This window comes from Falco cherrug, chromosome 4 (assembly GCF_023634085.1).
Source record: "Falco cherrug isolate bFalChe1 chromosome 4, bFalChe1.pri, whole genome shotgun sequence".
Taxonomy (NCBI): Eukaryota; Metazoa; Chordata; class Aves; order Falconiformes; family Falconidae; genus Falco; species Falco cherrug.
Window position 1 is genome coordinate 27,047,507 of NC_073700.1, and position 13,733 is coordinate 27,061,239.

At 46.0% G+C, this 13,733-nt stretch overlaps 1 protein-coding gene across 3 annotated transcripts in view; it reads right to left on the minus strand.

Moving 5' to 3' along the window:
- Positions 1 to 13,733, minus strand: part of LMF1 (lipase maturation factor 1) — a 206,440-nt gene that overhangs the window by 108,584 nt on the left and 84,123 nt on the right. The window lies entirely within an intron of this gene.

Consider the following 13,733-nt stretch of genomic DNA (forward strand, 5'->3'; position numbering starts at 1 on the left):
CCAATATTTAAGCAGCTAACCAGCCATGTTTGTTAACTACTCCTGGCCTTTACATCCCCCCAAGGTAATCAGCTAACGCTTGTCTGCTGGTAGCACAGTCAGGTCACGTGTGCTGCTGCTGCAGATTTGGCACAGATAACTGCAAAAGGGAGTTATAAAAAGCACTGTTAGATCCTGCTCGTGGTTACCAAAATGTATGGCAGGAGCAACTTGATGAAAATTGCACACAAACATACACAGAGGAATACTAATGATCAAACGTACTGCAGAAGCGACATGCATTAACAGAGAAAAGCTGCTCTTTAAAGACATACTTCTGGTTCCATTTCTGACAAAACTTCTACAGGAAATTCTCAGTGATGACAAATTCACAGACCATGGTGAAATTCAGAGTAGTGACAGAGTAGTGGTTTAAAGAATTAAAGGATTGCCCTTTTAAAACTTTGGGTGTGCAGGTTTCTGGGAAACAAAGCAACCAACCTGCTGGAAATGCTCAGCACCTCTTACAAGCAGCGTCCCATCAGGATCTGACCAAGAAATGGTGAGCTCCCCAGCCCCTCACAACTGTGTCCTGCCCTGCGAGGCCACTGCGTGAGGACTGCTGGCAGGACGAAAACACATTTAGCAGAAGAGCATCCCTTTAGGAGCTCCAGGAGGGAACTGGAGCACCCTGACACGGAGAGGGGTAAGATAGCTGCCCTTGGAGGGTTTCAGGTGTTGATCCTCCCCTGGAACCTTCAGTCTCTCTTTGAAAATCTCTGCAGGACCTTCCCAAGCATCCTCTGGTAGAATCACGGTTGGGACAAGCACTGCTGGAAGAAGTCGTTGCCCTAACGACAGCACCCAAACCCAGGGTTGGCACACAAGAGCAGGGGTGCAGGAATTGGGAGAGGCACCCTCATGTGAACTTTAGTCCTAGCAAATTACAAAAGCGAGTTGCTCTCTATATAATCAAGCCAAAGTTCAGTTAGGAAAGTCAGGTTTGACCAGCTTTAAGAAAACTAGCCTTTGATAACTACATGCTACATTATCCTTTCACTTCTTTTGGCAGAGAAAAGAGGTTCCTGCAGTTTCCTTTGGCTCCCGCTCCCTCCCGTCAATCCCTTTGTGCACTCAGATAGTTCAGGTTCAATGTTCAAAAGGGGGAACAGGCTGTGAAACATCCATCAGCTCTGCTTACCAACAGAACTGGTGAGTAAGGGCAAAGGGAGACGGCACCCAGAGCTGGCCATACTGGTTAGAGATCTTGGGATCTGACCATGCTATCTGCCCGTGGGGCTCTCTTTCTGTAGTTGCTGGAAATGCCCTTTATAATGATTTGCAGCAACTTGAAGCGTGGCACCAGTAGCAAAAAATCATTAATGAATCACATAATAAGTCAAGAAACACTCCCAGACTATTCTTGCTCATGTTTGGTTTCAACATCTGCACCGGTGTTCCCAGTCACTTGGCTGAGATCAGAGCAGGACAGCGCTTCACATCATCTGCCAAACTTGGTATTGAAAGGCTGCTAAAATTGCAATTAACTCCTTGAATTAAAATATTTCACTTATTTGCCTTCAGGGCCAAGGATAACGCATTGAAGCAGATTTCCATTATGGGCTGCTTGCAAACTGTTAATTGCAACTATTGCCTTAAGGACTCACGAATCCTAACTCATCTCATACAGAGCGTGGGCCACCTCCTGCGTGGGATACTATTTCTACTCCTTAGACAGATGACAGGAAATTTTATCAAACAAGATGAAGGCTGTTGCAAAGCCCTTAAGCTACCAACAAACCTACATGTTCTTTGTGGCAAGCAATACAGTTAGACAAGCGGGTATTAAAGCCAACTCACATTTTATGTTTCAATAAATACTCTTTAAAATAGTATTATTTGCGGAACGGAATTTGCTCAGCTCCAGCAGTTGCTGGTTCATTTCTCCCCAGCGCTCTCCTCCAGGTGAGTGGGGCTGGCCTGACACCCAGAAGTTAAAAAAGCAGCGATACTCTTAAGAGAAAGTGTGGGTGGAAGAGGGGTGATGGTCACAACTCCCCAAGGCAGCCACGGGCTTGGCATGCCGAGCCTGGGGGAAAAGCAGAACCAGCAGCAGGACTCCAGATGTCAGCAGGTTCCTTGAGGAGGGTGAGTTTACTGAACGTGGCTCTAAGAAGAGAAAAAAACCTTCTCCCTGCTCGTCCTGCAGAGCTTTTGTTCCATGCCCTCAGCCACTGCTGGGAAATGCCAGCGCGCAGCCCAGGCATAGCTCCGCTGGCTTCGGGCACCGGCCGCTGGAGAAGGTGGCACTCATCCACCTCGGGCCGGGATCGTCATACCGATGGAATGACGGCAGAGAGCGACAAGCTTGTGTTACCTTCAAATGGATCCAACGTGACAGTTGGAAATTCAATATTGTCTCAGTCTGATTGGATGGGATCCAGTTCAATTCTGTCAAATGTCTTGATTAATGCTAAAGCAATAAAACCCCTTTTAGCCATCGAGACGGCCAGGCTGAAAGGGAAGAGGAAGAATATGATCCTTGGAAAATATAGATAAGTTAATTCATGAATATGAGAAAAATAACTGCCATTTTTAATACAAATATTTCCATCATGCTTGCAAGGGCAACAACACTCAACCCCTTCTTTTCCCTGTAAACTGGTCAAGAGGGAAAAGCTCCCAGTGAGCACCTTGGGCAGCCCGAACTCTCACCCTGACCATGGTATGACAGCACAGTTATGGAAAAGTTCTATTTCTTTGTCTTGAGTTATTTTGTGATAGACTAGAAAACTTGGTTACAGATTTGCTTAACCAGAAACGCCACGAAGTAGAAGGAATGGGTCTGAACTGCAGATGGGAACGCTCCAAACTCTGGGAAGAGAAACCAGTGTCCCACATCTGACTCCACACAGGAATTCCATAGCTTAAATCAAATTAACAAAACAGGAATCGTTGCCTTGTTTGAAACTGGTGGGGAAAAGCTCCATACTGCTTTTATCTAAATGTTGTCACAGAAGTGGGTATTTTTTTTTTTGCAGCACAAATGGCACTGTACAAGAGATGATGGGATGCTTCTATACGTAAAAGAAAAGGGCAGCAACTTCAAACACTTGAAAACATTGATCCTGCTGAAATGGTCAATAGAATAAGACAAAACCCAGCAGTTTTACTGATCTGTCGAGTTTTTAGGGTTGAAAGAGCTAATCCACCCTGAGTTACTCTCCCAGCTTTTATCTATAATACATACCAAAAAAGATAAGCAAATTATATTACATTATATATAATTACAGAAGCTCCTAATTACGCATCACAATTTCTAGGCAGTCTAGCAAATGCTGTGCTTTCCAGAACGGCAATTCCTGAAGTGAATAGTAAATCAGCTCTTGCTTGCCACTGATTTGAAACTTTAACCTATAAATTAAATTAATAAGAGACAAAGGCTCCTTTTGTGCATTTGCAAGCCTGTAGGATTTTACAAATAATAGGACTGGAAAGTGATTTATATTCCAAGATTAAAGGTCAGTTTGGCGCACACGACTTTGGAGCAAAACACCACAGCAGAGACTTACTATTAACTCATTCGTACACCATCCTAACACCGTGGTGTTCTTTTTACAGAGTTACGACGGCTTGCTGTGAGCACTGTAATAGTTGAAAGACAGAAAAAAAAAAAAAGAAAAGAAAAGGCATTGGCAAAAATATGTGGAATTCTTCCCCATCTACAGTAGGGAGGAAAATGTGTATGGGAATAGTATCGGGCCACCAGCCTCCTGATCACTGGAGTGACATTACCTGTGTGCTGCAATTTAAGTCAAGTAGATGCTCAACACAGCAAGTTTGGAAACACAGAGAACTGCACGGAAACAGCATAAATTAAATGTAAATAGAAGGTACACAAATAATTCAAACTTTTAACAGCAAAGAGCAGGGCTCTGTTATTTCTACAATTCTGCCAATGGCTGGTCCTTCCCCTGGACAGACCAGCATTTCTGTGGAAATAAAACTTCCAAGCTGAACTTAAAGCTGCTGGTACCTACAATAACTAATACAGCGTTAACCTGAGAATGGGAAGAACTCCTGATAGTTATTCCAGCGAGAAGATCCTAGTAAGAGACCTGAGGAGGAGAGATGCATGAACACACCCACCACTGGGAATGCAGCTTCTTCAGCAGAACTTTTTTGCGTGTCTGCTCTTTTGTAGGCAACAAATTAAATCTTTTAGTTATTAAATTAGGACTGATCTATTATGTGAAAATTAATTAAATGACTTACACATTTAATAGCCAAAGAAAGAGATGAAACAGTAGCACATTTTCATAATCTCATGAAAATGTAATCTGATGTCCAAAGAAGAAAGCACCAGCTTGTAAACCAACACCTTATTTGTTTAAACTCTATCTGCAATTAAAAGCATGTCATTATTTTGCTTTCCCTGGAAAAGCAGATGGTGAGTATGTTTTTGGATAATTTAATTGTATGTTGGAGCTCTGCGTACACCATTTTGCAGCTGATACTATGTGAAACTGCAGCATTGGAGTTTCAGTTTCGGTTAGACTTCTGGACTGTTGAGAGCAAACATTACAGAAAAAGAAGAGAATGAAATTTTGGCAGACACCAACAGCTTGCATCATCCCAATGGTCTCTGAAGCAAGGGAACTGGAATGGTGGCTAATCCCCTACGAACACCGAGGAAGGTGGGAATGGATGAGAAGACCAACTCGCCTGCTGGCAGACCAGAAAAGACAGCTTATGATGTCCAGGCATGCCACGAAGAATGACAAAAATTCAGTGTATTTAGTGCCATGGAGACTAGTTCTGACCACCTGGAGCAGGCAGGGGCGGCTACACCTGGGTAAGGGCTCTGGGCAAGGCCTGAGGCAGTCCCACGCTGGCCACCAAGGCTGCCCCATGGTGGCAGAGGGGCCAGGCCAGGCAGCCAGTCCCGCCTGGTGGATGTGGCGCTGGAGCCTGGTGGATCAAGATGCCATAGTAGAAACGGAGGAGTTACTGACACTGTGTCAGGGAGGCCAGCTGAGCAGTTCCCTTCCATAAAGCAAGAGAGATAACAGACACATTATTTGGAAAGACTAGCAATTTCTTAGAAATCTTAGAAGAAAGACTTAAATTTTCTTCTACCATTTCCCCCTCTTGCTTCTGTCTTCCAGATAGCACCAAGATTTGTCATCTTCTCTTCGCACAGATTTCTTAAAACACACCATTAACTAGCTCATAAATCCACAATTTAAATAATTATCAGAGCATTGCCTCTGTTATCTTCAAAGCTGACAAACCTCCTGGGTCCTGAACGTTTCATGAGAAGCAGATTATTCCCCACAGTCTCTGGGAGGCAGAGGGGAACGATGGGCTCCATCATCCTGTCCGCTGGAGAAGGCGGCCAGCAGAATAAAAGCCACGTACAGGGCCAGAGTATGGAGAGCTGATTAAGTGGCTGCAAGGTGGGTTGCGTGGATTAATCTGATTAGGATTAAAAAAAGACCAAATGGATGGAGGGGAGAGGAAAAGAGGAGAATATCTAAGGCAAGTGATGAGGGTCCTGGGTGGTCTGTAAATGAGTTTGAAACAGTGGGAGAGTGTAATGAAGAGATGAAATCCAATAGTTGTACAGGAAGCTTTCACCAGGCTTAAAACAAATCCTTAAGAAAAACAGAAAAGAATCCAGGAAGAGGAATTGTATTACTGCTGAAAACGGTATTGGCATATTCCCAATGCATTTACAGTGTGTGACTGACAGTTCTGCTGCTGATCCCGGCAGCGGGGAGGGATAATGTCTTCCTACGCTTCAGAAACCTCAAAAGGCTCACAACAGAAAGGTCCCTGGGGGGCATTTCCACTAAACTTTTGCTAGTTTATCCTATTTTGTTCTAATATTGCTGGAAATCGGGGGAAAGCTAGGGCAACCGGTGGGATGCAGTGGGTTACCCAAGTGGCAGGTGCCACTAACCTGCTTGGCTTATACCAAAGTGAGAACCACTTTGCTTTAATTTGTTTTAATACTATAACTTCTGGTGAAGAAATGAGCAGAGAAAGGTGGTTCCTCAACTACACTGAAGAGATAAATAAAATCCAGCAGCAAAACGGGTGCTTTGCCACCCATAGTGGCCGGTGCCTGGGAGGGATCACTTACTGCGTGCTTATCCCATCCCTCCAGATCCTGCCGTTACGTTTCCTTTTAAAACTATTTTGAAAGTTTCTCTCTCAGCACCTGCTTACGTCCAATTTACTTCAACAGTATGTGGTTTCCTGAGCCTGGGCCAAAGATGCCGGGTCTGCTTTATGATGCTGATTTGCAGCTCTACCTTTTATTTTGATAGTTCTCTGAACAGACACTCCTCCCCCTTCTCCTGAATTCACTGCCAGCATCCCGGTCTCGATGAAGACGATAGCTGAACTGCTGCTGACTTTGAGGTGGTTGGGAATCCACTTACCATTTGCCTGTCATGTTTGCTGCTCAGAGTAATACAAGCCAGACTCCTGGACCAAACACTGGCTGTCAGTAAACCTACGTTCTCACGAGTGCCTGACTCTGGGAAGCAGCTTCCCTGCCTGGAATAAAATATCACCTACCACGTCTCTGCATGTAGGAGAAATCTGCTTTTGTTCTGCTTAAGGTCCAACATTATTAATCACCCTAGTTCTGGAGCATCCTTTGACTACAAAAGACCTGTAGTCCTTTTCACTTTTTAAAAAGCAGCATGACTGGGCGTAGGAGTCAGTATTTATCGTTATGTCTTCTGAAATTGCAGCTCCACAAGGATGGTTACACATCTGAAAATTTACTGCTTCACAGCTTTCAAGAGCTCAGCCCTCATTTTCAGAAGCACTGATCATCTGCAGCAGAACCTGCTGCCAGTGCCCAAACTCTGGCAAACCAGGCCTCCTTCCGAGAACTGCTCAGCTGGAAGTTATATAGTCACTGATCTCTGCTTGTGCTTCTGCCAGTAAACCCGACCTGTGCAAACCTAGCAATACCCATCTTCTCAAGCTGAGCACAAAAATTCCACCTTTAAAAGCATTTGCTCCCTCTCTTCTTCAGTGATGTGCACATTTAACTATTATTAAAACAACAGAGCCCAGCCCCAGTTTGGGAATGACAAACATTTCTAGCAATCTGCATTCAAAGACATCTTGCATTCAATACAGAGCACCTGGGATTCATCTAAAAACCTGTCTCGGATAGAGACCTTCTTGCAGCAGCCTGATACAAAATCCAGATACAGCGTAATAAGCTTTTGATGTCGTGTTGACATTTATCTGCCAATATTATTGCTTCATGCACTTACCTTATGATGGATCTTGTTACTTAATTGATCACAGGCAAGGTCAGGAATTAGCCCTTCTTCTAGTGCTAGCACTGACATCATGCAAATCACCAAAACCCAGAAGAAAGCACCTAATCCTCAGCTTCAAATCCCCACTAAGCAGCCCGTCAATATGTGTGAACGAGGACAAGTGGTTTTTCAATTATACTCCAGAAAGGTCATTTTTCAAAACTTATGACTAAAAGGGAAAGAAAAAAAGAAAAAAAAAAAAAAAAGCTGAACACAAATGCGCTCTTCCTTTTGCAATCAGTCGCCCCAACTCAAAGAACCGTTTGCTTTTACAACAGGAGATGAAAACAAACCGCATTTAGAATCCACAGTGGGCAGAATGTCATTTTGCCCTTGCTCTCCTTACAGAGGACTTGGCAACAGAGGTTCAGGTTCCACGTGGCAACTTGTCCAGGGAGGACAGAGATGGACCACAACTCACTTCACTCGTATTCTCACAGAAACACGTCTTCCAGAGCACAAATTTTACTGTTTCAAGTAATGGCAAGCTGTGAGCAACTCCAGAAACCTATGGCACATCCATCAAATCCCACAGTCACTTTTTAAAACCCTCCCAGCTGCTGAGGGCAGGCAGTTGTCCCGGGCTCATAGCCACATGTCCAGCAGTGTTGACCTCACCCCAGGGCCTGGAAGCACCGACTGCAGGACTCCCACACCCTTTTCAAACGCTTTTCGAAAAATCTGTCAAATTTCCCCATGACACGGCTGCACCTTGCCTCTCCTCCAAGCCTCAGCCTGACCTCGGTTACTCACCTGCTGCGACCCAGCATCTCCTGTCCCTAGGGGAACCAGCAAAATCCAGCAGCAAAACTAGGCAATTAAACATCCTGCACGGAAGAAGGCATGGAGATGCAAATTGTTCTGCATTCAGTGAAACAAAATCAGATCCTTCCACACCAGCAAGGGGGAAAGGTGCCAACCAAGCGGCTCAGCCGCGCTGTGCCAGAGACACAGAGGTGGGTTCTTTGGTTTCCCCTTGGTGGCTGTTGGAAGGGGAAGATCTGTGCTTCCCCAGAAGACATCGGTTTTGGAAAGCCCACCTATCAAACCTGAGCTCCCATAGCTAAGTCAGACCTGGGAGTTCATCATTTTGTTGGCCTTAATAATTCATTAATGTGACCATCAGCCCTGCCAGGATCCACCTTTGTCATCTTCAGACTGGAGAAAATTCTGTGAAGGGCCAATGATTGTAAACTTAGGATGCTACATATTTCATAAGGTTCTTAAAAAGAAGACTGCCAAAACGCTTTGCATGGATACGTCTTTTAAATATTCTTGTTTTCTGTTTTATTCAGCGTTGTTTCCCTCATATTAATTTGTAACTTTAAAACACACATTTTGAGCATGAGACCTGAGTACCTGCTCCCCTGTTTGGAACATTTTTGCTTCCAGCAATGCAAACTGTTGGAATAAAGCCCATCCAGAGACATCGGGGATCATGGAAGCAGATCATTTTCTGATTTATCAAAACAAACCGCTAGATACTATTTACTTTTTGTTTCATAATAGGTTGGAAAAAGCTAGATGAAAAGTCTAACAAGGTCTAACACAGTGAATAGAAGGGAGAAAAGCAATCAAGAGGCAGTTAAAGAGCAGTTAGAGCTTCCTTCTCATCCTTATCAGCACAGCTATCAGTCAGCAAGCCCCTAATTAGGTACAAAAGACATTGTGCTCGGGAGAGCTTCTCCAGGAACTGGAGACCTGCCATATGCCAGAAGCTGGAGCACTGACTGACAGCCTCTATTTAAGAAAAACAGTTACAGAATAATTAGCGACAATTTGTACAAATCAGAAGAAGTGACCTTTGTGGCTGCACAGTGTCTTACATAAAGAACAAAGCTTTTCTCAGCAGCACTGACAAATTCAGAACTAAAGTGTGACTCAGTTATAAAAGTAGAGGCTGGTTCAGCAAAGGCCTTCAGACCTCCCTGCTTTGTGGCCACCAGCCCATCCGGAGCACCTACAGACAACTCCGCAGCAGGGAAGCAAACCCAGGGTCTTACTTCCAATGCTGACAAAAATTTGCTTTGGGAGCGGGTTTTTGTTTCCCTTTGCCTTTATCCCTCTGCCTCAGTAGTAAGTTTGACTTCCTAGCCTGGTTTTCTGCAGCAAAGGATGCAAATCATCGAGAAACTCTGGGATAAAAGGTGCTCCCTTCAAAGCATCACTTAAAATAAATTATGTTAAAATTAAAAATATAAAATACAAGCTGTTTCAATAGTGGGTGGAAGGGCTGTGGCAAGGTCCCTTGCCTGGTGCATGCCATGGCTCGCACCTCTGCTAAGCGTCACCCAGCACCAGCCCAGCTGCAGACAGGCCGCTGGGACACAAGGGACAGGCTGCTGGGACACGAGGGACCCCCGGGATGTGTTTAACAGCTCCCGCACAGTGTCAGCGCAAAGCTGGCAGAGGAGGAGGGCGCCCAGCGGGGCTCTCCTCCACACGCTCGCCTGCCCCAGCAGCTGCTTCGGCAGCTGTTCCTACCAGTTGGTGGCTGAATTTTACAAGATATCTGTCTGTAATTAAAAAGCAACAATACTTTGGCAGCCATTATAAAAATGCATCACTGGATTACATCCCACAGGGAGCACTTCTGCAGTGGAGTAAGGGGAGACACGCTAGATGTGACCATGTAGGACTCCCCCCTTTCTAAACCCCTAAGATTATCTGCTTAACTGCTCTGCCAAGACCACCACCAGCATCCAAAACAACGGGCTCCGTTTGGACCAGCTGCAGGTCAGAAACGCTCGTCTCCTGCCCGTGCCACTCAAACCCACCCTGTGCCTGACATATGGTTGCAAGGTGCTCCACAGAGTAAGCGCCAGGGTTGGGGAGCTGCAGGTTTGGTGGGGAGATTTTAAAATATGGGTCTTACACAAGAGGATTTTCTCCATTTGGAGCATGTTAAGACATTGTGCTTGTGCCAGCTAAGCAGCACACCCAGAATTAGCAAAGCTTGAGCCAGATAAAGCTTGGCACGGGAGTGAGTGGTAAGAGGCCCCTGGGGAGCAAGTTGGTGCTTCCTGGTCCTTCCTGGCTCCCAGACCTGGTACCTACTAACATGCCCAGGCAATGTCCTGCAGGCTGTGCAAGCTCCAGAAACACCCTCGAGTGGCACAGAACCTTCCATAGCAGACTTTTTCCCGGTGCACATGGCAGCCTGGCTATGGCAGGGAGCTGTGGCTCTCCACAGGTGGTGAAGGATGTCCTCTGGAGCAGACAGGGACACATAGGGCAGTGGGACAGGCTCAGCTGCATCCCCCAGCTCGCACAAGGAGGGAACCGAGGCTGCCTTCATCTTCTCCCAACGAGCGGGATGCCGCAGAACGCCGTGGGATCTGTGCCATACGCTTCAGTGGAAGCAGAGATCTAGCTCCAGTCTGCAAACCGCTGCACACATATTTGTAAACCATTGTGTACACAGTAGATAAATGCTTAATAATCATGATGACAAACAGACCTAAAATCCAGAAGCAGCTTCCCTCCGCACGAACTGCATCAGGAACAGGTTCCACTGAGCAAAAGCCTCCCTTTTATCGGGACTTCTTAGAGGGGACAAAGCCCATCTAACCACAGGCAGCACTGAAACGATGGCAAATCCAACAAATGATAACTAAAGCCCGTGGCACCTCAGACCCCAGGACTTCACCTGCCAGCCACCACCCACGCATGTCCACTTCCACACGCTAACGTGGACACGGCTGCACTGCAGGCACCTGGAGCCCTGACCTGCACACAAACCAGGGTGCAAACAAACAACCCACCTTGGAGCCTCTGGCCGCATTAGAAAGGAAACTAATGCAGGAGGAGGTTAAATTCCATGGTGTCTTGCCAAATTGGGATTACAGTTTGGGAGTCCTGGAACCCAGAGCCATGATTAATCTGCTGAGTGCTTCTACCCTGACCTCTCATCTCAGCCTCCAGGTAGTTTCCATGTGCCAGGCTGTGCATGGTGGTGTAGCAAAGTCATCTCCATCAGCATCTGCCTTTCTCTTCTACACTTACTGGAGCCCATCTGCTCCTCAGGGATCAGAGGAGAGTGAGGCTGGTAGGAAAATACCTTTCCTATGTAAACCATGCATTCTGCCGTTTCCCTCTCCAAATTACACAGCGTCACAGATCGTAAGCCCTCTAAACAGAGGGTCTTCAGTTGAGGAACAGATCTCCATAAAGGCTGGGATTAAGGCCCTGCACATTAGAAAGGAAAGAGCGAGGAAAAATACGCTCCGTTTAATTACCCAAGCCATAACAACATTTTACTATTTTATACACGATTCCTGACAAAAGTGGAAATGTTATTTTCCACGAGCATAGCTGCTGGTTCTACTACAAATAAATAGTCCAGGGCACGCTCACCACGCGAGAGATGGAGGCCATGTGTTTTCATTAATTCTCTTGGCAGAGAAGCCCATGTAGATTTTGGACTGCAGCTCAGGACTGGAACGGGAGAGCTGGGGTGGCCAACATACATCACAGCAGACTACATTTGGCCCAGGTCCACATACGAGCTGGTCCAATACCCAGTTTTATCATCCTAATTACGAGCAGATTCCCGCTCCCTCCCTCCCTCGCAGAGGTATCTTCAGCTTCACCTTTTCCTTCCTCTCTCTGGCTGGTTGAAATCAGCAGGTGAATCGCAGTCCTTTGTCGTTACCGCTGGTAGACAAAGTTTGGCCTCTTTCATTTTCCTTTTATTGCAGCTTCTTTTGTGCAGATTAAAATAATTGATATTGATAATGTGATCTGCCCCCTACCCCTGTTCCCAATTACTTGCACAGGCTGGGGATCCTGCATTATGGATATGACAGGAATGGTCTTAATTAGCCTTCTGGGCTACAGAACTGATTCTGGTTTTGATTTGAAATATTTGGGATTATGCAGGCTGACTGTTGTGGGCTGGGGTCACCAGTGGAGCTGGCTGGGGGATGCTGGGGGGCTCGCTTTGAGCTGGCTTTTCTCAGACTGCTGCCAGGTGCCTGGCAGCACACCGAGCAGAGCCCTCACGTTGCTAGACAAAAACGAAGGACGATTTACTGCAGCTGCCTTTGTGTTGGGGATTAAGAATGACAGCACCGAAGGGTCTTTGCATCCCAAGTTTCACTCGGATTGAAGCAGGACACGGATGGTCCAACATGAGCTGACCAAGTGGCAGCCTTCGTAAGAGATCGCCCTTGCATTCAGGGCATGAAACCCCACTGAAAGCAAATGGTAACAACAAACCCAAGAGCATTACAGCTGAAAGGCACATACAGCTTTCTGGACCTGCAAAATTCCATTTCAAAATATGCAACCAGTTAACTCAGTCACAGGAGTGAGAAGTAAAGGTGTCGGCGCCTGGGAAACGGATAGATTTTTTTTTTTTCTTATTTTGGTGAGAGGAATCCCAATCCCGTAACAGGATTGTTAATGTGCTCCCTGGCACTCACACGCAATTCTCTTCACACAAGGGTGGAAAGAGAAAGGTCCTGTACAAGCGTCCCTGTTTCCACTGCGCAGCGTGCCTACCCCGTAAAAAGTAATTCATAGGCAACACCTTGGAACATGTTCTGCAGGTCAGAGAAGTCAGGGTCTGCCAGGTTTAATTGGAAGGGGGAAATGGTTTCCAGACGTGATGAGGGTCCGCTAAGAATGTCACCCCAAAGGTACATCTCCAGGGGCTGACAGCTCAGGCCTGCTAGCTGAAAATAACTGTGTGGTGAGGCATGAAGACGTCCCCAGGTCTCACCCAGACGGGACAAGCGCAGCACCAGAAAGCGCAGCAGGCTGGGATGTCGCAGCCCCACGCTCACCCACTCGTTAGACAGACACAGATCACAGAGCAGAGGCGTTATAACGTAGGGTGCCGGTTTCTGTGGCTGCGAGGTTAATCTAGCAAAGGGAATATTGCTTCAGTACGGCTTACTTCATTAAATCAGGGCTACTCGCTCAGTGGAGCATTGCAGTGTGCAGAAATTTCTTTGTTTTTAAACACTGTTTATACAAAACGCAAATGCAAAAAAAAAAAAAAAGGTAAAAAGAGAGAGGAAGCTGAGCTCCTCTCTCTGTAATCAAAGAGGAGACAACACTCAGAGCCAGAATACAAACCACAATTTATAATCAGAATGCAATGTAATCACTGGAACAGATGTCAAAAGATAAAACCGTATAATTCTGAATTGCCAACGATTAGTATTCTGCATCTTGGAGAGCACCGAGATGCTCTATTTCTGTCTACATATGTCTGCATTTTGGAAGCATAAGCAGAAAGTATTCAGCACAATGCTACAGAAACTCCTTTTTGTTCCTCTCCTGTAGCATTTGTACAGAGGAAGTTCTCAGTGAGGCTCAGGCTTGTTCCTGAATCAGTCCATGGTGGGGAGGGGAGGGAAGGAGAGAAATTGGTCTTTTAGGACTGTGGTTGGG